We start from the raw sequence: 23,106 nt of genomic DNA on the forward strand, positions 1-23,106 counted from the left end.
AAAAGTAACTAAAACAGGTATATTCCATTCAAGAGGTTTATTAGACTTCCTAGTGAGTTACTAAGTGAACAGTTGAAAATCAAATTTGTAGTTCAGAGAAGAATCTGAGCTATAGATGGAATGTGAGTTACTGGCATATCTGAGCATTTTAAGCATTGGAGGCATTCCATGAATGTTTATGATTATCTTGAGGTTACACACTTGTAAATCATTCAACATTTTATTATTTACTATGCTTTTTTAGATATAACTGAGGAGAAAATGATGCAAGCAACTATTCTGTAACATACTCTTTTTTAAAAATTTTATTTAAGGAGAAAAAGAAAAAAACAGAAAAAGGGTACAAGTTATACAGAATTTCAAAAAAAAATAAACAGTAGGAAATCACTAGTTAATAGATTACCTATTGTCATCTTAGAAGTAGTTGTTCAAGTTACAAAATTAAAGCACATAAAGTAGATATTCAGACAGTGAGACTGCAAACAGTTCTGTTCAATGATCCAAAAAAAAAAAAACCCTCAGTAATATGGTTATCTATCTTATATGCTTAAATATACATGTAGTTATATCCTTTAGAGCACTTTCTTTTCCTCTCTTTTTTACAATGACAATTACACATTTTGGGTTTTATTATTCCCACAGTTCTTATTACTTTTTTTGAAGAAAATAAAACCAAATGTGACATAACAAAACAGAGTTAGTCAAATCAAAAGGATGGACATAGTACATAATGTATAAATAGAATACAAGGTAATCAACAATGGTTACCATAATGCCTCTTGCTATCTTAAAAAGAATTGCCTATATCATCAGTTATAATAAAATTGAAGAAAACAGTAAAGAATAAAACCAAAACACTGGAGACATTACAGGAGTTCAAAAGAAGATAATAGTCAAATCAGAATTGGCATCATACTGAATCTTATTCTCTTCACATTCGTTGCCTATACTCTCAAACTTGGTACTATCAAGCAAAACAGAATACAGTAAAATCAGTCAAAACAAGATGGTGAGAGCAATACTGGGTTTCAAATCAAATTAATAGGAAATCAAGTGGGTTACTATAATATATACTGCTATTTTTTAAATTTATTTTTTCCCTTAATTAAAAAGACAAAAATAAAAAATAAATAATAAAAAAGGAGATTGAGATAAAAGAGGACATAACAAAACAGCACAGGTCAGAACATAATTATTTAAGCAAAATAGTATTTCACCACAAGATATCCTGACATAAAAGTAATTACCATAGTGTCTCTTTCCTTGAAATCTTTGAGTATAACTTCGTATACTGTAGCATCAAACATATCAAGACAATGTAAATCCATTCAAGAGAATGACAGTATTACAGGGTATTTAGAACCAACTAACATAAAATGAACAATGGTTTCTGTATTATCTCCTTGTCTATAAAAGTTTTTGTTTATATTATTACATATAACAAAATCCAATAAGATACAACATGTTAAGACCGATGGAGAGAGAAGAATAAAGCCTGATGGGACTTCAAAACAAGATGATATTAAATCAGCACTAGCTATTATGATGTCTTGTTTTCTCCAAAATAGCTGTTCCTACCATCCAACCTGCCTCATTTCTGTTGAGCTCTTTTTCGGTCATTAGTTGTCAGTTTGTCTGCCTCATTTCACTTTGTGCTCCACTCATTGTGGCCTCTCTGCTACTGTTTCTGGAATCTTGCTATTTTTCTCTTTTAGAACGTCCTGCAGTATTCTCTGTAGAGTTGAATTGGTGGTTGCAAATTCCCCTAGTTCCTTTTTATCCTGGAAGCACCTTGTTTCTCCATTAATTTCTAGGGACAGTTGTGCAGGACATATCGATCTTGGCTGGAGGTTTTTGTTTTTCAAAGCTTGAATTATTTCACCCCACACTCTTTGTGATTTGATGGTTTGTGCCGAGAAGTCTGCTGTAATTCTGATGGGTGTTCCCTTGTAAGTGATCTGTTTCTTATCTCTGACAGCTTTTAATATTCTGTTCTTATATTGAATTTCTGGAATTTTGATTATTATATGGCTGGGTGTAGTTCTGTTTGGGTTGTAGGTGGCTGGGGTCCTGTATGCCTCATAGATTGGAGTATCTTTACCTTTTCCCATATTTGGGGAGTTCTCCTTGATTATTTCTGTGAATAGCCTTTGCAGTTCATTTGTTTGTATCCCTGCTTCTTCCTTTACATTCTTAATTCTTAAGTTATAGATCCTCTTATCATCTTCTAGCCTTTGTATTGTTACTGCTTGTTTCCTTGTTATTTTTAAGAAGTTTTTCCTTTTATGATCCCACATTACAAATCTGTCCTTCAGTTCAGATAATCTATCCTTAGTTTCTTTCAAGCTGTTATGCCAGCTTTCAATAGAATTTTTAGTTTCCTGGTAATCTCTTTGAACCTGCTTCATGTATTCTACATTTTCTCTATTTTCTCCATCAAACAATTCCTTTTTTTCTGTTCTTCCATTCCACCATTTGTGTTTTCTTGGGAGGTGCTTAGCATTTCTTTAACTATTCTACTTATATCTTGCTTTACTTGGTTAAATACTTCACTTTTGAACTCATCTATGAGGTCCTGGAGATATTGCTTTATGTCTATTGGTGCCGTGCCTGATAGTGCATGTTTTCTGTCCTCATTCTCCTTTGCATTTACCTTTCCTGGATCAGTGTTCTCAGGATTGGTGACTGAGGACCCTTTCTTGTTGCTCCCTCTTCCCATACGTTTTGTTCCTTCCATACAAGCGTATATAGGAGGCCCAGTTTCTTTCTTTGTCGGTTACAGTTTGTTTGAATCACGATGGGTAGGTGTTCCCGCCCACTGCAATGTACTAGGGAGACACAGACCTGGGGAGCCTATGCTGGGCCCATCCCTTCAGGTCAGTCAACCTGCTGAAGGCTTCACTGCATTAGGGTGCACTGCTAGGCGCAGGGACCTGGTTTGGGCTAGCCTACTGCATCTTAGTCCGTGGTGTCACCCAGATCAAGCACTCTCCACCAATCCCGCTTGAGAGGGGAATTCCTGTTCTGGCTAGTCTGCCAGGTCCCAGAACGTCTCTGTTGGAGCTTCCTAGTCTATGGAAGTGTCCCCGTTCCTCTCACTCACCACAGGTCGATGCACGACTCCTCACCAGCTCTGCTCTCAATTCAGTTTGCTGATTCCCACTCTCAGAGCTTTCATGTCTCTATCCCTGCTGTGCCAATTCAGATGCAGCAGTGGTGGCAGGAAATTCAAGCCGCAGTTTCCAGAGGTACGGGTTCCAGCTTTAGCACTGAGACTTCAGCTGTTCCAGTCGGGATTGCATTCCCAGTTGGTTTCTCTCAGCTTAGTTTGTTCCTGGGTTGGCAGGCTGTATCTTTCCCTGTTTAGGACTCCCCACACCACACTATTCCTGGAAGGAATCTAAGCTGGCTATCTCAGAGAGCCTCCGTAGCTGCTGTTATCTATCTGCCATGTTCTCCCCCTGTAACATACTCTTAGTCAGTGGTTGCAATGTTTAATCAGAGTGATTAGAATTTTCACCTTTTCAAACATTTATCATTATGTTGGGAGGTTTTGAACTCCTCTCCTGTGGTACTTTATAAAATACATAAGACATCACTCTAAATTCTAGTCTGATTGCTGTGTTGTGAAAGAAAACAGTTATCTTTTCTTTGTGACTGTATTTTGGGTCTCTGTTACCCTGTCTCTACTATTTCTCCTCTTGTTCTACTCTCTAGTAACCACTATTCTACTGATTTCTTCTATAAGAAATGAAGATAATTTTTTAATGAGTGATTTTTTGAATGCCTTTTGGTCTCTTTTGGATATTTTTTGCTAAAATTTCTTATGCCTGAGGTTTATGAGGGGGACTGAGGGTCTATTAAAGAGCTTTCTTTATTGTGGGAGCTTGAAAGCTAACTCTTACAAGTCTATGCTAATAACCCAGTAATTGTTTTAGCGGATTTTCAGTGAAGTTCTCTTCTGACTTCTCAACAAAGTGTAAAGTGCTTTAAAGTAAGTGAGAAAGTCATTCTCACTCCTGTAAATGTGTCTTTTTCTGTTTGCAAAATCAAGAAGCCTTGCCAAATACAGCTTTAGTTTTTCAGCACAAATGAGTTTTGGGTGTACTAGCATTAAGCATCCATTCTTAATTCTGTTTAGCGGTGGGGTAGGGAAAGGTGAGGCTAACATCAGCCAGCCCTTTTCCACCAAAGAAAGAGCCCAAGCATGTCCAGGTACCAGGACTCTGAAGCAGACAGCCTGGGCTCCTGATTAGATTTCTAAGCCTTTAACTGGCCTCTCACCTAGAAGGAAACAAATGCTCCTCCAGGCTTTCTCACTTTCTGTTACTAATATATTAGAAGACCACATCTTCCAATTGTGACCTCCCAGTTCCTGTGGAAGAACATTTTCATGCAATTGATTCTAGTGCTTTCACTGAGGTTTACTGCTCTGTTGAGCTACTTTGGGGTATGCATTCATGCTAATGAAGACAAGGTTCAGTACAGGAAATCCCTCCTTACAATGCTGAGGGAGTAGGAAATGCTTAGTGATCTGTGTTACAAAAACTGTTTTCTTCTGCCTTTGTTTGGTGGCATCTTATAGATTGGAGGGCATGGAATGGTCAAATCTTGTTTTTTGTTCAAATCTCCAAGGCAAGGAGTATATGCCCTCTATGTCAGTTCTTTAGTAGAAATACTACTTAGAGTACCCTGAGGCCACCACAAGCACTACTCTAGAGTAGGATTCTGCCCAGGGCAAGGTAGTTGTGCCTTAGGCCCTGGTCAATAAATTTTAAGGTGAATCATTGAGGTTCTTATGTTGCAGCAAATTAACAGAATATAACTGCTTTGGGTAGGGTTACTTGGAAATGCATATTGAGCTAGAGATTTGATCAAGAAGTTTGTTGAAGAGCACAGGGACCAGCACCAGTAGGGGAGAGAAAGGAGCAGGAATGGGTAGGAGTGCTTTAGCTATGGTGCAGATACAACGGTGGCCTCAGCCTGGCCTCCAAAGAGCTCTTAGCATGAGAGGGTCCTGCAGAATTGTTCTAAATTGAAACAAGATGGCTGGGAATTTGTACTTTTTCATCAACCCTTCATTGCATGCAGATTGACTTGGAGAGTCTAGACTTTTACGAGCAGATTGCCATTGGCAGAGGGCAATTCTTAGATTTCCCTGCAAAAGACAGTTATCAACAGCCAAAGCATCTAGCAGCTGGGGAAATGAAGGTCTCAATCTTGAATGGAAGGGCTGGGTCATGAACCACCACGTCCTCTACCCAATTAGTAATGTTGGACAATATTAAAGACAGTGTGTGTGTGTGTGTGTGTGTGTGTGTGTGTGTGTGTGTATGTGTGTGTGTGTGTGTGACAAGAGTAAAGGGTGTTTTTTTTGCATTGAAATTACATCAGCTATTTGTGCTAATCAGAAAAGTAAACTTATTGAAGTCTTGCTATCATATACAGTAGCATTTTTAAAGCTCATGGAAATTCTGTAAAATAGATACATTATTACTTTTCTGAAAAGTATTTTTCAGAAAAATAAAGTAAATTGTCTGAGCTCACACAGCTTATATTTTTATCTCATGATATTTTCTCCAAGTGGTGATATCGGCTCTCCCACCAAATAATGAACTATTTGTGTTTCCCAATGTATCTTGTGCTTTCTTCTTCCTGGCACTTGTATAATGTTTCTCATTCCACCTAGGACCCCTTACCTGGCCTGCCTGTGGTCAAAAATTCATTCATTCTTTAAGGCTCCATTTGAAGATTATTTCTTCTGCAGAGCTTTCCTGGATTCCCACACTATTACCTCCATTTGTGTATCATCTCAGAACATGTTGTATGTGGTGCCTAATATTGATTGATGTGAATGTACTTCTTGGTTTTCTTATGGTCACCAAGGAAGCCTAGGATGTTTTTCTCTTGTCTGTCTAAACAGCATCATCATAGCAAGTAATACCGTCACCAGTCTATGGCCATACCACCCTGAATGTGCCCCATCTCTTTTGAATACTGTTATTAGAAGTTTCCAATTTAGAGATTCTTTTTTTGTTGGATTTCTCTTGCTTTTATTAAAATTTCATTTCTCTCCTCCCCACCCCAACTCATCCGTATTTGTTGTCACAAACACACACACACACACACACACACACACACACACACACACAATCAGAGCGATGACTGCAGTCAGATTAGGTCCCAGAGCCTGTTACTGTTCTGCAATATTGGTATAAATTGTGAACAGAGATACTGTGTTGGAAGGGATCTTAGAAATTATAGGCCACAGAGTCTACACGCTCATGTTGCATGTTGCTCATGTTGCTGATTCAATTTTCTTTAGTTTGGTGCAGGTAATTTTTTCTTTAACCTTTATTTTTTATCGGTACCGGGGATCAAACTCATGACCACCTGCTTACAAGGCAGACGCTTATGCCACTGAGCTAAATCCCCAGCCCCAATTTTTTTAAACAATTGAATTCGAAAATATTAGATAAATTGAGACCAGGGATTTAGCTCAACAGCATAAGCACCTGCCTTGCAAGCAGTCCTGAATTCGATCCCCAGTTCAAAAAAATAAATAAATTAATTAATTAATTAATAAAATAAAGAAAAAAACAAAAAAATTAGATATTTAATTTTTTTCTCCATTGTGCAATGTTCTCCTTATAACATTTATGCTTCATTCATTTAAGCTGTATGCTCCTCAGCTGTAGATATTTGAATGTGACTCCTGGTTTTGGTTTTTGGTTTAACCTCCCTGTGATGGTTTATCTTGATTGTCAACTTAATTGGATTGAGAACTGCTTAGAAATTAATAAGGTGCACTTCCGGCTGTGTCTGTCAGGGCGTGTCCAGACATGATTGGCATGTGGGACAGCAAACTGCGGTGGGTGAACTGCTGTGAATATAGCACCGTCCAGTAGGGTGGGAGTCCAGATGTGCTGCCTCATTACAGGACCAGAAGCAATGAAGCGAAATGATTATGAAGTGCCCCCTCTGAAAAATGAGTCAAAAACAAACTTTTCTTTCTTTAACTTCTTTTTCCTTAAATTTTACTGCAGCTACAGAAAGCTGAATAACAACTCCCCAGTTTGCAAATAGATAAAAGGGACCTAGTCAGAGGCTTTATAGACTCCTCTAATGTGAAACTCATGAAGTATCACCCCAAATTTACTTGTTTGGCTCCATGTTGACGGTGTACCTGTATCTAATGTAAACTTTATCAGCCTGTATCTGATGTAAACTTTATTTTAATTCATGTTTCAGCTTTCACTTTTTTGCAGGGTGGGGGCTTCTTTTTTTACATATTTTCAGGATTTCAGTGAGAGGAGGACCAACATAGCAGCAATTCTCAGCACTGATTTTTGAGTTGGAAAAGCTGAGGTTGTGCGAAATAAGCACACTAGTAAATGACCTTAGTGATCTACGTACTCTTAAATTCTAGAGCTCTGCTGGTAGATGCCCTGCCTCAGGCTCCCTCGCATTTCGTAGATGAAACTAACCTGGATGCTAAAGCTACATGATTGGCCTAAGATGTGGAACACTGCTCCCAGTTATACAATCGGGGAAAAAAAAATCTTAAAGAAAAGCAAGAAAAACCCAGGCCTGTGGATTCTTCCTAGCAATTTTGAAAGAGACTAGAGATAACGGACTCTTACTAAACAAGTCTATGTGTACATCGGTACCTCTTCACAGTGGCAATTTCACCAAGGAACAAAGCCATTGCTGTTATCAGGGAGTAATCTTTGGCCTTTCATGGGTTTCAGAGCTGACCAGCTGAGCAGTGTGTGGAAGATTTCTTCCACCACAGAAAGCATGGATTTGAAATAAAGAATATATGCTGGAAAATGGCTTTTAATTCACAGTGCCCTCTAGCATTGCCTGTGCTGCTGAGATTGTCTACGTGACAGAGTATAGATCACCTGCTCTGTCTTCTTGCACTTGGCCTGACCCAAGCCCTGAATGTGTTCAGAGTATTCTGATGTCTGTTTTGTTTCTGTTTCATTGAACCAGATTGTTGTGGTGAGAAAGCATCTAAGAAACTTCTGGAATTTGCATGTTATCCCACCTCTTTCAATGCTTTTGGTAATAGTCTATGCAAGGGTGACTCACATGGGGCTATGATTTGACAGCTTTTGTTCCCTCTAAAATTCATGTTGAAACAAGATGAGAATATTAACACAGGTATGACTGTTGGGAGATAATTGAGGAATGAAATTAAGGGCTCTCCATAAAGAGTTCATTGTTTTTACCTCTGTACCTTCCCGCATGTAAAGAAATTGTGTTCCTCTTCTCTGTAGGCTGAAGCAACAGAGTCAGAGATGGTTCCACATCAGACACTAAACAGTCAGCACCTTCGATGATCAGCCTCCAGAATGTGAAAAATAAATTTCTGATCTTTCTGTGTTACCCAATTGGAGGCAATTTGTTGTAGCAGCACAAAAGACTAAGATAGCGGCTCTTCTGGAATAATTATTGCTGATCTTGGAAATGACAGTTAGTGTGGCTGAAGGCTGGGGAGGGAGACGCTGGTCTTGGTACTTTATTGCACTTTTCTTATCATTGACCTGCCAAACAAAATAAACTAAATCATTGCTCATGCAAAACCTTAAATATTTCTTTTAATCATTTCTCTTCCTTTTTAGTTGTCCACACTCATAGATACACTGGCCCTTAAATATTAATCTGGCTTTGTTATTTAATCAAAAAGTTTCTCTGCTCCCGTCTTACTTTACGTTAGCCTTTTGTGAGACATAATATCAAAAGCACCAAAATACTGCATAATTTATATCTACAGCTTCTTCTTTCTCTTTCAAACTTCCATTTTCATGGCCAAGTGACACCTTTGTGACTCCTTAGAGACTATCATTAAATCATTCCCCAGGGTCAGTCTTCCTTTTCACAGTCAATAATACAATAAACCATATTCTGGAGGTTTACAGAAGGCACCCAAACTCTCTTTCAGAAATTCAAAGATAATACTATTTTTTCAAAAGCTTTAGTTTACAGTTCTTGATAGTGGGGATGTATCAAATCTCATTTCAAGCACTGCTTAGTTTGTCTCAGTTTTTATGTTAGAGTTCTGGCTTTACTCATTTAACTGTTCGGATTAACCATTAGCCCCACCTTGCCTGACCCCCAACATATGTTCATATTTTATGTGTTTTATTCATTGCCTAAGAATGCTTCATAAGTGTATTCATTTGTTTAAGAAATGTTTATTGAGACACCACTGCTATACTGAATTCTTTGGAAGTAATGGAAATTTTAGAGGATCTTATCTAGGATTGCCCAGAATGTGGGGTAGATTATATTGTGAACTGGCAAAAGCTAACCTGGAGACAGGAGCATGTAGGGATAGTGTAGTATAGAGAGTGGGGGGCGGGTAACAGAGAAACTGGGTGTCTAATCATGCCTACTGAGAGTCAGGGAGGACTTGACATAGTGAATCTGATTGATATGTAAGCTAAATCTTTAAGAAAACCAAAATTCTCCAAGTGAAGGAGTGGAACGTTGTCACAGGCAGAGGAAATAACGTAACTATAGGTTTGGGCATTCTGAATACATAGGATTACTAGAAAAATTAAATAATGAAAAATAATTTGCTAGTATGAGTTTGAAAAGGAGAAGGCAGATATTGGTAGGTGGGGTGGACAAGGAGATGGGAATTTGGACTTGAGCCAACTCATATAACACTTTTTATGCTGTGATAGATCACTCTTTTTTATTCTGCAGCAAACCAAATCACTGAGGGATTTTAGTAGAAAATGATTTAACTGAGGTTTCAGTCACCTTCTGACGTACGAAGACCACATAGTTGAGGGCAGTGAGTTCTAGACGAGATAGTTCAGGTGAAGTTGGCAGCTGCCATCCAAAAGAGTAAGGATAACTGAGACTTGGGTAGAAGCAGAATTAGAACAAGGATGCCAGTATGAAAAGTCTTCAGGAAATATGCAGGAAGGAGAATGGATCAGCTGTTCTGCCGTCCATCCGGTACCTCACGGGTGGTCGTTGGATCTGGAGAGACAACATTCCTTCCTGAAAGGATCCCCAGCACCTCAATGCACTGACAGTACATTAGGCATCAGATTCCACAGGGGTAATGCTCAGGAGTCAGTGGATCCAATGCATCACTCACACATTTTCCTTTTTTCCTCTTGAATATCTGAAGCTTAATCCCAGTGAGGAGAGCTGTCATTTTCTTCCCAGACAGGAAGCCGAACTGTCTTTTCGAATACCCTGGGGCTTTCTGAACTCACAAACCTTTCATTATAAGTACTAGTCTAACTTACAGGGAAGTTACACAGAGTGCTCACCATGTGCTGTGCTTAAAATGCAGTTCACGAAGTCTGCAGTTCTGCCCTTGCTCCATGGGCCCCTCAAAGAAAGCTGCCTCTGTAGAGGTCAAAGGAATTGTTCTTTGAATTTGAAGGGTGGGTCGCACTACAGGAGAGTGCTCTCTGTGCCCAACAATATTCATAGACAAGCATCATATCCCTAATCTAAAGAAACTGTAAGACTGTCAAAAGGCAAAAATACGAACATTTAAAAAATTAATTACTTAAAATATTTATTAAGAATATGCTGTATGTTCTCGTGCTTTCTTAGATAGTAGCTGATTTGTAGAATTTCAGTGGCATCAGATCATTGCCAGATCAAGCCACAGAAATGAGTCATGTGATCCTGGTGGGGAGAAGTGGGAAACCAGCCAGAGCAGCTTTAAACTAGTCAAAAATAAAAACCAGAGTCCTGGGGAAGAAATCAAAAGCCAAGGACTAGTAAATGTAAACTTCCAAGGAGAAGAACAAAATGGGGAAATGGGGCAGAAGAAGAGATAGATCCAGGCAGGGATGGCTCCAGGGGGCAGCAGGATAAACATGAGAATGGAGGTATCAAAGACTTTGCTGCAAACAGCGTGGAGCAAGAAGTTCAGTGCAGGGATGAACCAGGGGTAGCTTCTTCTCAATGACTTAAAAGCACAGGGTGGAAGTTCAGGGTAAGGGCACATAACTTCCTTCTTGTAGGAGATGAGACTACAGTAAATGCAAGAGAGTGACAAAAGACGACAGACCGCAATCAACTGTACACTGTCACGTGATGTAGGAATCCAGAGGAAGAGTTTGGTGTGGGGTGAAGTTGTATGAATGTGATGACTAAAGTAAAGGTCTGTTAGTAGAATGGTTTTGCTCAGAAACCTTATTTTCTTTAGAACCAAATTCACATAGCTTCCTTGACTCCACATTTCTTGTGCCCACCACTACCAAAGATTCACACACCTGCTCAGGAACCACTTCTTTCATGAAAACACACCCAGATGGACTGAGCCATTGGTTATTGCTCCTTTAGACCTGGTGTGCAACTTCTTTTTTTTTTTTTTTTTTTTGGTCTTTTTCCTTTTTATGGGTACCGGGGATCGAACTCATGACTGCCTACTTGCAAGGCAGGTGCTTATGCCACTGAGCTAAATCCCCAGCCCCTGCAACTTCTCATTGATAAGTTATTGAGCAGTTTCCTGAGGTCCATGTAATAGTTACTGTTCACTCTGAGTTCTCTTCAACATCTAGCCCACCAAATAGTAGAAAATGCTTCATTTATGCATGTGCAGCTCTCCATCAACTATTCCCACACAGCCCTCTTTCTTCCCTTTCATTTCCCTCAAATTTGCCCATTTTTTAAGGCCAACTAGTTCATTTTCCTTCTCCAGAATCCCTTTTGTCACTTTCAAACAAGTTGTGCTCCCTTTCTCTATCTGAACTTTCCTTTCTTCCCTCATTCCAAAGTCTTCTTCTTTTCTATTCTTTCTCCTTCAGGAGCCCAAATTTGCTCCCTATGACTGAACAAATAATTGACCATATTATTATATATTGTGTCTATTCATTTATTTGTAGCTATTCTTACACCACCCATTCATTAAACCATCAACACATTCTTGGCTTTTATAAGGATAAGCACTGACCATGTGCAAGAAACTGTGCTACATACTGGAGACACACCAAGGACTATGAACATGCCTAGGCTTTAAGATGTGTACAAGTGTAGAGTCTCTTGGTTGTTTCCTACTTGGGCTTTAAGATCATTATATACTGCACTGACATTCATGCTTCCATTAGTTTGTAATTCACTTTCAAATTTTGTTTCTTATATAATTTGGTCTTTTCTAAAATTTGAAATGCAACTTGATTAAGTAGACCTAATCTTAGAAGGACAAAAAAAAAAAAAAAAAAAAAAAAATCAGGGAGACTGCCCCAGGTATTCTTAGTTCAAGTTTAGGGCTCCATTTATCCTGTGATATTGCAAAGAAGACACTTTAACTTCCAGTCTTTCAGAACTTTTCAACAGCTCAGAGAATGCCATCTTTACACAATAAAGAGTTAATAGACTTGGGTTCTCTTCCCTGATGATTTTGCTATTCCCTGATGAATGAATACAAAGATAAGGGATATTAAAAGTGGTGGATTTGTCTGATTTTATTTGTCAAAGTGCATTTGACACAAGGAAAAGCTTGAGAAATGTCATGCAGTCAAATTGGCACATCATAAACCTTGCATCAGTGGAAGAAGAACAAAATTTAATTTTTGCTCTTGTATCTTTGCATGGTGTGGTGGTGGTGGTACTGATGTGTGTAAATATTGTTATGTGGCTTGCCACTGCTTTGTATGGACTTGAAACATTTAAGACATATTTGAAAGTACAGTGAAGAGAGGTGAAGTAGCAACGTGTGGGCATGAGAAGAATCGAGAAACCTAACAGAAACAGTGGAGGCCCTAGTTATTTTCTCGTTGTGGTGCTGGTGGTTGCTTTCTGTTTGCTCTGGTAGAGTTTGTGATGCTCAGGATCTGAGCAGCAATCTGATTTTCTTGGAACTCAACCTTAATGGAGCTGAACATTTAAGTACCATGGATCAGATGTGTAAGATTGCCCTTAAATAAGTTATGTATTAACAATGCTATTGCAATACAGAAGTGTTTCTTGTCTTAATGTTTATAATTCAATACAATTTAGTTCAACTTCAGTAATCTAACTTTTCCTGATAACTGACTACTCTGTAGGCATTTATGGCTTCAGAAAGAATAACACTTAGAACTTGACCTTTGTCAAATTCCAGTAGTCTTTTCAGTTTACCTCTAATATGACAGTTTTTGTCCTCTCTATGGTCCTACAAGATATGAAGAAGACATCAATTATCTCTTCTTTTTAGAAAGAAAAAAATTGGTTGACATGTTTTTCTTTTTGCCAAAAGAATCTTTTTAGCCTTAAGCATGCCCTTTCTTTGGCACCAGGTACATTTGATCACCTGGTGGCTCTCCCAGCTCCCCGCAGAGAACCAGGAGAGGACCATAAAGGACATTTTATTTGTTTCAACTCAGCCGAGTTTTTACAGTTCACCTTCCAGTTGGACAAACATTTTAACAAACTGAAAAGCAAAAAAGTCAAACTTTGAACAGCTTTTTCAGAAGCGTGACATTCTTTGGAAAGCCAGCTGATTTGCTCTGCCTCTTGATTCTCTGCATGATGAAAACAAGTGCCTAATGGTTGTCACATTGACATGATTCCTCTCAAAATGTACAGGATGGAACCTTCCACAGCCCCTGTCATGCTCCTGAATACCAGATCCACCTCAGGGGGTAGTTCACACAGACACGGTTTGTTCCACAGCAGAACTTCTACTCACATATCAAAGAAATGGCAGCAGGCACAGGGGTATGCCAGGTTGATTAATATGGACTTGTGGATGCCACAATAAGGAAACCAAATTCAGCAGCTCATCCTTGGAGGGAAAATTTCATGCTCTGTGCTAACAATGAGGGCAAGAAAGGAAAACTAGTTTAGTGAAATAAAGTGGGAAGATGAGCTGTTTTTAATCTAATCTCTCAGAAAACTCATTTTTTTTCAGAAAATATCTTCATACCGGCATGGATATGCAAATGCTTTTGTTTTCCAAACTTTCAGATATTTCAACTATAATGATCTGTTTAAGATCTTTGCCAGTCATAAAATGATGAAGTGAGGGAGAGAGAGGCCTTGAACAGGGCACAGGACTATTGTAAGTTACAGCAAGAATTTTATTAAATGACTTACAAATACCAGAGAGAAAATTATAGTGGTTACTGTAAGCTCATTTTAATTAAAATGAAGATTGTATTTTTCTTGATGTGACACTATATTCTACACACATCACAACCAAGTCTTGATGAGGTAACTATGCTTTGGGAAATTTTATGAAATGGGGCCACTGAAGGGTTGGACGAGATTTCTTGCTTAACCATGGATTTACAGTGACCTCAGATGAGTTCTTTACTCATCTGAGTGTTAGGTTTTTCACCTGCAAAATGAAAAAAAAATGCTGAAGAAATTTCCAGGGTGATGCTTACACAGTGGCTGTTTTAAGAGATGGCTTTAGAAGCAATACGGTAAGTTTATGTGTCCCTCATCTACTATCTCACACCTGACCAGATCTCTGTTTTCATAATCTTCCCTTGAGTTGACTCTCCAGCTATTGTTTCACCTTTTAAAAGCCTTCTGCACAATGGAGCCTTAGGTAGAATTGGTCAGTGCAAATATCAGAGGTATTGAGAAAACACACCGAAACATAAATCTGTCACTCACAGCCTCCATTGGGTAGACTAATGCTTGCCAAAATGTCCACGTTCTCACTCACTCCTAGATCCCATGAATACTGTTATTTTGCATTGCCAAAAGGACCATGTAGGTTTGATTAAGTCATGAATCTTGAGACTGGAGATATCCCTGGGTTGAATACTCAGGCCCATTCGGACCACAAAAGTTGTAAATGAAAGAGGTGCAAGAGCTTCAGAATCAGAGACACCAGTTTAAAAACACCAGTGGTTTGCAAGGTGGTCACAGGCCAACAAATAAAAGATGCCTGTAGAAACTGCAAAACTCACGGAATGAATTCTCTTCTGAGTTTCCAGAAGGAACCATCCCTACCAACACCATGCTTTAGCTCAGCAAAATCCCTCTTCGACTTCTGATACTTCCAAAATTGTATAGTAATAATTCTGTGTGGATTTAATCTGAGCATTTGTTCAGAACCAAAAGCAAACTAACACAGTGTATGATCATCATTTTGTTACTGACTAATGACATTGGAGTGAAAATAAAAAAGTAGAGCTGCCTCAGTCTTTTCTATGAGATATAATCTCCTTCTTGCATGAGAGACAGGGATAGTGAGAATGGCCTGATCTTTATAGCCCCGGTCAATTGTCTCGTGTGTGGATATAATATGACTTTATTTTATTTTTCATGAAATATGTCTTTGCTTTCTAGTCATCACCTTCCACCTTCTAGAATTATCTTCTGAAACCAGAAATCATATCACATCATGTTCCTTCTTAAAAATTTCAACACTTTTACATTGCTTTGTGGAGAAAGGGTGAATCTATTAGTATGGTCTGCAAGAATCTCTAGGTTCTGCCTGTGATTGAGCCCCAGGCTATACAGCCAACCACATGTCTCATGTTCAGCTACTTAAGCCCTGGACTCCATCCACAACAAGTAAAGGGCTCTCCCGTGCTGTGGTTTCTCATAGAAACTTTCCTTTGAATATTCGTTTATTTGGATTAGTGTTGTACCTAGTGCTAATAAATGTGTTGTGTTTTAGGTTTGTTACACCCCATGTAGCAGGTGCTGGTATTATCCCCAGAGCCCAGAGGAGGAAACTGAGGTGCAGAGAAGTTTGTGAACTTGAACAAAATCATACAAGTGGCAGAACCAGGAGTACTAAGTTGGGAACAGGACTGAGGCAGGGAAAAGTGAAAAGAGGAAGGAAGAAAAGTCAAAATAAGGGTTATCGTCAGTAGGTTCTACCCAGGGATAGTGAGGGCTTGATCCTATGCAATCCTTCTGAGGAGCAGATAGATTGTCCCCCAGAACATTCCACCCAAAACTTGATAGGGAAAATCATTTCTCCTCTGGTTTTTATTTCTCACTGACTGAGGCTTACTTGATGAGAGCCTTGAGTGTCCTTCATTTTCTGCCAGCATATGGGTACACGGCAAGCAGATAACTTGACCAATGAACGTTCTACAAGGAGACACGAACAGTCCTGAGAGTTGGAGAATCCCAGAGCGAAGGCTATTGGCCTCTAGAAAGCACTGAAGGTGACATATTGTCATAGAAATTCTCACAAAACTCTGCTACAGCTACAATGGGACTTGGCGATAAGAACAAGAGATGGGAAGTGTATCTTGGCAGGTTGGGCCTGAAGTTTTCTGACCCAGGTGTTATTTCTGAAGTTTTCGGAGTGTGAAGATTTTTCTTTGTGTAGATTCCAAAGTTAAACTAAGCCTTGCTTTTCTTACCAACAAAACACAATTATAAGGATTTCAGCCCCCAATTCATTTCAAAAATAGTCTTAAAACTGTTGTATCAAAATATTCTTATACTAAAACATTTTACGCTTTTGTTATTGCAGTTTATATTAACTTCTTCCATTTATTCAATCAGATGTTCTATAAATGTATACTGACTACTATTCTTTAGTGCACAAATTTTCTTGAGAAAATCTAGGCAAGGGCAAACTAAGCGAGGACAAAAGCACGTATTCCCACTAGGAAAAATTCTGAAGACCTGAGGCTAATGGCATCAACCACAGTAGAAGTTTTGTTTGATGCCTTTCACAAGATGACTAATTTTAATAAAGGACTCCTTGAGCAGAGAGCTGGGAGGAGGGACGACTTTAACAGAAGTTTTGGTTGATTTAATAGAATGCTGTGAGCTCACTCTTCAGTCACTTTCCTCTTCTGTGATAGCAGAGAGAAGTGCATGCAGATTAGCTAAAGGGAAATACCTTCCACAACTCCTAATTACCTGCCTGCTCAGTCACGGAGGTGGCAAATTTGAGCAGAGTCCTGGAGAATGCTGTGAGTGTGGATGACAACTGCAGGTGACAGGAGAGTGCCGCTGTGAATGGGCCTCTGGGGAGGAAGTACTCACTGTGCTGCTGAGCTGGGTGCTGCAGGCTGAGCAAATTGCATGGCTGGGATTGTGGATACGAGGTGTGTATGGATGACAGGGCCCTGATGTTCTCATGAAGAAAAGCAAAATGAAGAATTATCTGGAGATCTGACTCTATAGGAATGCTATGGTTTCCCCAACCACTTAAAAAAAAGTTTATTTTCAGAATCTATTTGTTTCACTGCTGGAGATCAGGGGAGCAAGATGTAAGAGCTGTTTGTCAAGTATCAGGTAGAGAAGTCACTGGTTCATTTCTTTCTGGGGTCAGGGAACCTGGTCTCCTTTTATGGAAAGAAAAATGACTTCACAGCAAAATACTGTCATTATAAAGAGGAAGAGAATTAAGAAGCCCCAGAATTTGCAAGCAACTCATTTGCCTCTTTTCTATAATGGATTTTAAAACTGGAGCTTGTTTGCTAGCTGCCTGCCTAGGAAGTTAAGACTAGTTTCTAGTATGATCATAGGTAGTCATTAAATTACATTTGTTTGTGATGAAAACACACACATACTCTCTCTCTTTCTCTCTCTCTCTCTCTCTCTCTCTCTCTCTCTCTCTCTCTCTCTCACATGCATACCTCTGTTGTCACAGATCACCTTTGCCTTGAATGTTGAACTTAAACTCAGTCCAGTGAGTGTATTGAATATGTATTATTTGCCAGATAACACTATGGGTATTGGGGGAAAAGAAAGATACAGTTCATCCCTTTATGAGCGAACAATTTCTTCAGTGAGAAAAAAAAACTTGGAATAAGAAACTATTTATTTATTTAACCATTCACTCCACAAATGTGCATGGAGGGCCTGTTCTGGACAACACTGGGTCCTCTACAAATTCATGTATGAAAGCCCTATCACAACTGTGATTGTATTTGAATACAGAACCTCTAGAGAGATCATTTAAATTACGTTTTTAAATCATTACAATGGTGTCTTAACCCCATAGCATTGGTAGCTTTATCTGAAAAGGGAGAGACAGGAAAAGGCTCTTGTTTCCTTCCTTTTCTCCTATGTGCATATTCAGAGGTAAGGATGTGTGAAGACATAGCAAGAAGTCGGGGAAAGAGATCTCACTGGAAACCAGCCTTGATAGCACTTTGATCTTGAACTTCTGGCCTTTCTGCCACTCAACTTGCGATATCGTTATGGCAGTCCCAGCAAATGAGACACAGGGTTTATTGTATGCCAGGCATTGGTTAAGTGCCAAGAACACAGCATGAAAAACAATAGGCAGAGTCCCCATACGCAAGGGATTTCCTTCTAGTGGAAGGAGGTCAGGTCTGACGAATGTGACCTGTGGAGATTCACCAGTAGAAAACTGAAGGAAGGAGTCCATTTGTTTTAGAAGGAAAGAAATGCCGGCTGAAAGTGATTTTTTGATCTCCAGGTAAATTGGAAGGTGATGGGCATTCATAGCAGGGAAGGTCAGTCCAGCTGTGAGAGGGCCTGATGGCAGGAAGGGCTGTACCTAATTTGAGAACCCAGAGTGAAGACTCAGGGCAGAATGTCACTGGAGAGATGCAGGAACTGGGCACATCACATAGACTTCTGCAGTGAAATCAAAAAATGTATACTTGATTCTAAGAACTCAGGAACGATTATAAACATAAGAAAGAAATTAATTAGGAGTATCAAGGGGAACAGAGTACTCTTTGGATATAGAGTTCCTCAGAGTTGGAAAATAAGACCTCTCAGACCCTTGTGATCATGACAAACTTTACAACTGTTTCCCAAGACTGGATAAATTATGTAAAAAAGCTGATTTTTGTGTATAAGTAGTTATTATTACATGCTTACCAAGATCTATCCCATAGGCATGTTGTATAATTGTGCTTTCGGCAGCTTACTAGGAAAAAAGGTCTAAATTATTTCAAAGAAAGGTACTTCAGGCATTTTGTGGTTATAAGACCATCAAACACCACATCAACCCTACCAAAAACAGATGACTCCAAACATAAAGTGTTGAGAGACATGCATAACAGAATCATTCATTTAAAAATGTCTTTCTTTACTTGTCGGTTGTAGAAATGGTTACAACTGATTAATGGCCTGCTAGAGAATTTGGTTTGTTGGAGGTACGTCCATCCGTCTATCCAGTAGGTGTTAGCAGTTATACTTCTCTGACAGGGCTCAGAGCCACACCTCAGGCAAGCTTTGCCAAAGAGCAAAGTGTTGATGGGGAGATGATCAATTATGGTGAAGCCTGGGTGTTATTGCCAAGTAGTCACACACTCAGCATGAATGTCATTCTGCAGGGCAGAAAGGAGCTAAAGGAGATTAGTGGAGGCTGAGACTTGAAATTGTGGCTACAGGAAGGGGTGGGTGTGGGAAAAACCAAGGGAAAATCATGTCAGGCTGCCAGACACTTGGTAGAGTTTATGCAATTAGTTCCTTATTCCCGCCATGTAACTGAGCCAACCCAAGCTAAGCACACAAACCATTCTTCTCCAGGCCCCATGAGTTTCACAAGAGTGACTTTCTGGAACTAAATCAGACATTTCTATGATTTCCTTCAGCTTTTTTTTTTCTTGCTACTCTATTCCCTTAGTTCTTACTTGGCCTTGCTTCATCTACCACATAGTACATTAGAGATAGATAGATAGAATTCCTGTAAGATTTGAAAACTCTGAATTTACACAGTTGTAGCATTTCCCCCAATTTTTGATATTATCTTTTTCTGAATCCAGAATACCCAGCTGAGCCTGGACTGAATCCCACTACTTTCTAATCTGTAGCATGGAGTTTTCTGCATAGGCACCCAGTCACCAGGACCTCCTTGGTTCTTAGTGAGAACTCGACCTAGAGAGGAAGAGAAAGCATGCTTCTGAGGGCCTCTATAAAGGCAGGAGAAATGTTTGCCTTCTGATTGTAGAGGAGAATAAATTACCACAGATCAATTACCACAGACCATCTATAATGTTTTGCACACTAACAGACAGGATGCCTGGAAATCTGGAATCTTGGAAACTGAGTTTTCTTTAAATGTAAAAATGGAGGAGATTTCTAAATAAAGAGAAAAATCGAAAAATTGTTTCAAGGTGGATTTGCCATTTATCAGTACAATATTTAGACAACCTCTCTTTCTCTTATACCTTTCTCTCACTGACCTACTTTTAATTATACCTTGTGAAAAATGTCCTTGATCTTCACGGTCATAAATTAAGTTGCTTCTTGTAACTGCTTCTAAATGTTGAGTATGAGAGACTGGCTGGTCTTTGATCATGTACTGCAGAAGTGTCAGAAAACTAAAAGAAAAATAGACAGGTTAAAGCCTGTCAAACAAAAGTTCAATTTTAGAAAGTCTCATTTTTCCTATGTTCATAGCTGCTCCAGTTACAAATGTGATTAGGTATTTAAAATTAAATTAAGATTAACATGAAATTCTTGCAATCCTTCCTCTGGGTTTCAAGATTTCCTTTCAGTTTTCTACACTCATGCTTATAAAAATTGTTGAATTAATTTGAGTTGCCTTTTCTCAAATCCTGAGCTGAAACTCCAGAACACTAGTTCACTGATGTTTTGATTTTGAAAGAAGTTTTGCTTTATTTGTACAGTACAAATGAAAGCATTTTGCTCTTTCTTTAATGGTCAATTATATTTTCTTCACTTCTTACCCTTTCAGGAGATTCTGGTCTCCCCCCAATATTCCTTAATGCATTTGTTTCAAACATGCATAAAATATTTTCTTTGACGCAAATCTCTTGCTTAGTCAAACCAAATGGATGTATTACAAAAGTGTGCTAAGGTTTTGTTTTAAAATTACCAAGAATGGACAGGATAATTTATTAACTTTCTTTCTCAAGCCAGGAAGCTAGCAAAGCTAACTAGTCTAAATTGTGATGTTGAAACCCCATGGTATGCAAATTATGCAATTGTAGCTTTATATACTTCATATCCCCCATTCTCATAGTAACTTTAGAAGAGGGGAGTTGACATTGTTATGGGCATTTTACAGTCAAGAAAACAGTCTGGGAGTTGTTACAACATTTGCTCAAAGAAAATCTGTATTTGGGACTTGTAACTGAGAATCCAACTCCTATTCATCAGGTTATGTTTTTATGATTCTGCCTTCCTCACATCCATAGTACTGTAAGTTACTTCTCTTTGCGGCTGTGAGGTACTTTTTGAGTCTAGGGGACTTTTCCACGAATCTGTGATGGTGACAACTGGAAAGGGAGATAGAATGGGTGTTTGGTGTCAGTAAGAGATACCAGACTCCAGAGCCAGGTAAATGTTGGAAGAATCAGCTAACTTCTGTACCTCACTTTTATTTTTCCTATGTATAAAGTGAGGATAACATTCTCTTAGGACTGTTGTTAGAACTGAATTAATCCATCTGGACTTAGCTCTATGGTACAACGAAGATAGCAGATCTAATTTCCTTTTTCTGACTCCCTCCCTTTTTTTCTTCTTTCCTTCATCAATCATTTCTTGAATATTTAATAACTTCCCATGTGCTATTCCAGAAAGGGAGATCACAGATACAAACACAAAATAGTCCTTGCAGCTTAAATTCTTAAGTTAGGTGGAAACAATAAATTATGCAACAATGAGGTACACAATCTTGTAAAGATATATGGGATGAACAAGTCATTGAGTAGAATTCTAAAGGGAGAAAAAATGAGAAGGATAAGTAATGAGAATGATATTTAGAATCAAACAAACATATGTGCAAAAATATGTCAAGTAGCCTGATGTGCTGAAGGATGTAAAGAATGTGATCATAAGTAATGAAAGCTAAGGTAAAAAAGTAAAAAAATGTAGATGGGGTGCCAGCGCTATACATGGAATAGTTATTTTCTTTATATAGCAAAAGACAAGTAGTTCACTATATATAGTTCACTATTTTCTGCCATTTACCAGAATGAATTCATTTAGTCATTGTAATAACCCTATGATGGAGATACCCTATATTACAGATGCAAATCCTGAGGTGCTACTCCAAGTTATCCAACTTTTAATTAGTACAGTTGAGAATTGAACCCAGACAGTTTGGCTCCAGAGCCCTTTGTTTAAACTCTGTGCTTGGCTGCTTTGCAAGTGCAGATTAAATCCCATAGAACATGGAACCCAACTCCTAGATTGTAGAAAGACCTGTGATGTGAAGGTTTTAAACTTTTCAGTGCCTGTTCTTGTAGCATAGTGGGATGCAATGGAGGAAGAGAGCCACTAAGGGCTGACATGCTTGTTAGGAAAAGCGAATAATCCAAGAAGAAAATAGAGATGACAAATTTGAGGGTTTGCATGATTGTGGGGGATGTGGAGAGGCAAGGGAAGGCAAAAGTCACTTTGGTTTCCAACTTGGGTGTTCAAGGTAGATGGTAGAAAGATTAATGCTCAAGAATCAGCCATGTGGAAAAGAGGGGATTAAATAGGAAAAAGCAAGTTCTCCTAAATCCAGGATGTATTAAATGCACCATTAGATGAGAATAATTATATGGTTTTTCAATTTCAGCCTCCAAACACCCACAGAACTGATAGACTCACTGAAAGAGTGGGGGCGTGCATTTAAAAGTAAAATGGAAAACAAAGGTCAGCAGAAACACAGAGAAATGTTTGGAAATATTTTTCTCTTACCATGAAAATGAAACCATTTGCAGCATTTCAGCCTCAAAACACGGACAAGAGGAAGATGGCAAACAGCAAGGGATGAGAGGCCGGAGAGTCCAACCCAGGGCGTAAAGACTGAGACCTTTGTCCGAAGTACGGCTCTTGTCACCTCCTTGTTAGTGTGCTGCAGAACCAGCAAGGGGAAGAAAATAAAGCACCAGATAAAACCAAAACATACTAAAAAGTTTTCTTTTTTCTGTCTTAGCCTTAGCCTCTCCTCCTCTCTGAATCTCACCGCTGCTCTTCTGGCTCTAATTGAGTCAGCTTATTTCTCTGCAATTAAATCTAGTCAGCTGAGGCTGGTCCTTGCATTGTTGGATTTGGGTATGGGAGACCATTGGGGGAACGCCAAGAAATCAGGGTTATTGGAGAATGAGAAGCAAGGAGAGAGTGGCTTTCGTCACAGGAGTGGCCTCTCTGTTTTTGCCTCTGAAATCAGCATGTTCACAAAGCTGTCTGAGACAATCACTTAAAAGCCTTGAAACTCTGCAGACTGTTTGGATTACAGATTGGAATATAGTTGCAAAGAAGTAGATT

General features: G+C 39.0%; 1 long non-coding RNA gene across 2 annotated transcripts; it reads right to left on the bottom strand.

Annotated features, from left to right (window-relative positions):
* Positions 1-287: 287 nt before the first annotated feature.
* On the bottom strand, positions 288-22,857 carry LOC134477943 (uncharacterized). 2 transcript variants are annotated; one of them, XR_010050269.1, is made up of 3 exons: positions 22,537-22,837; positions 9,778-10,002; positions 288-8,552 (listed from the first exon to the last, which is right to left on the bottom strand). It is a non-coding gene; the product is annotated as an uncharacterized LOC134477943 (long non-coding RNA). The 2 variants fall into 2 exon arrangements; XR_010050267.1 differs by lacking the exon at positions 9,778-10,002 and having other exon boundaries at positions 22,537-22,857.
* Positions 22,858-23,106: the final 249 nt, after the last annotated feature.

The sequence above is a fragment of the Cavia porcellus genome, unplaced genomic scaffold, assembly GCF_034190915.1.
Source record: "Cavia porcellus strain 051 isolate PalLab524CR breed Dunkin Hartley unplaced genomic scaffold, mCavPor4.1 scaffold_1, whole genome shotgun sequence".
In the NCBI taxonomy this organism is placed as follows: domain Eukaryota; kingdom Metazoa; phylum Chordata; class Mammalia; order Rodentia; family Caviidae; genus Cavia; species Cavia porcellus.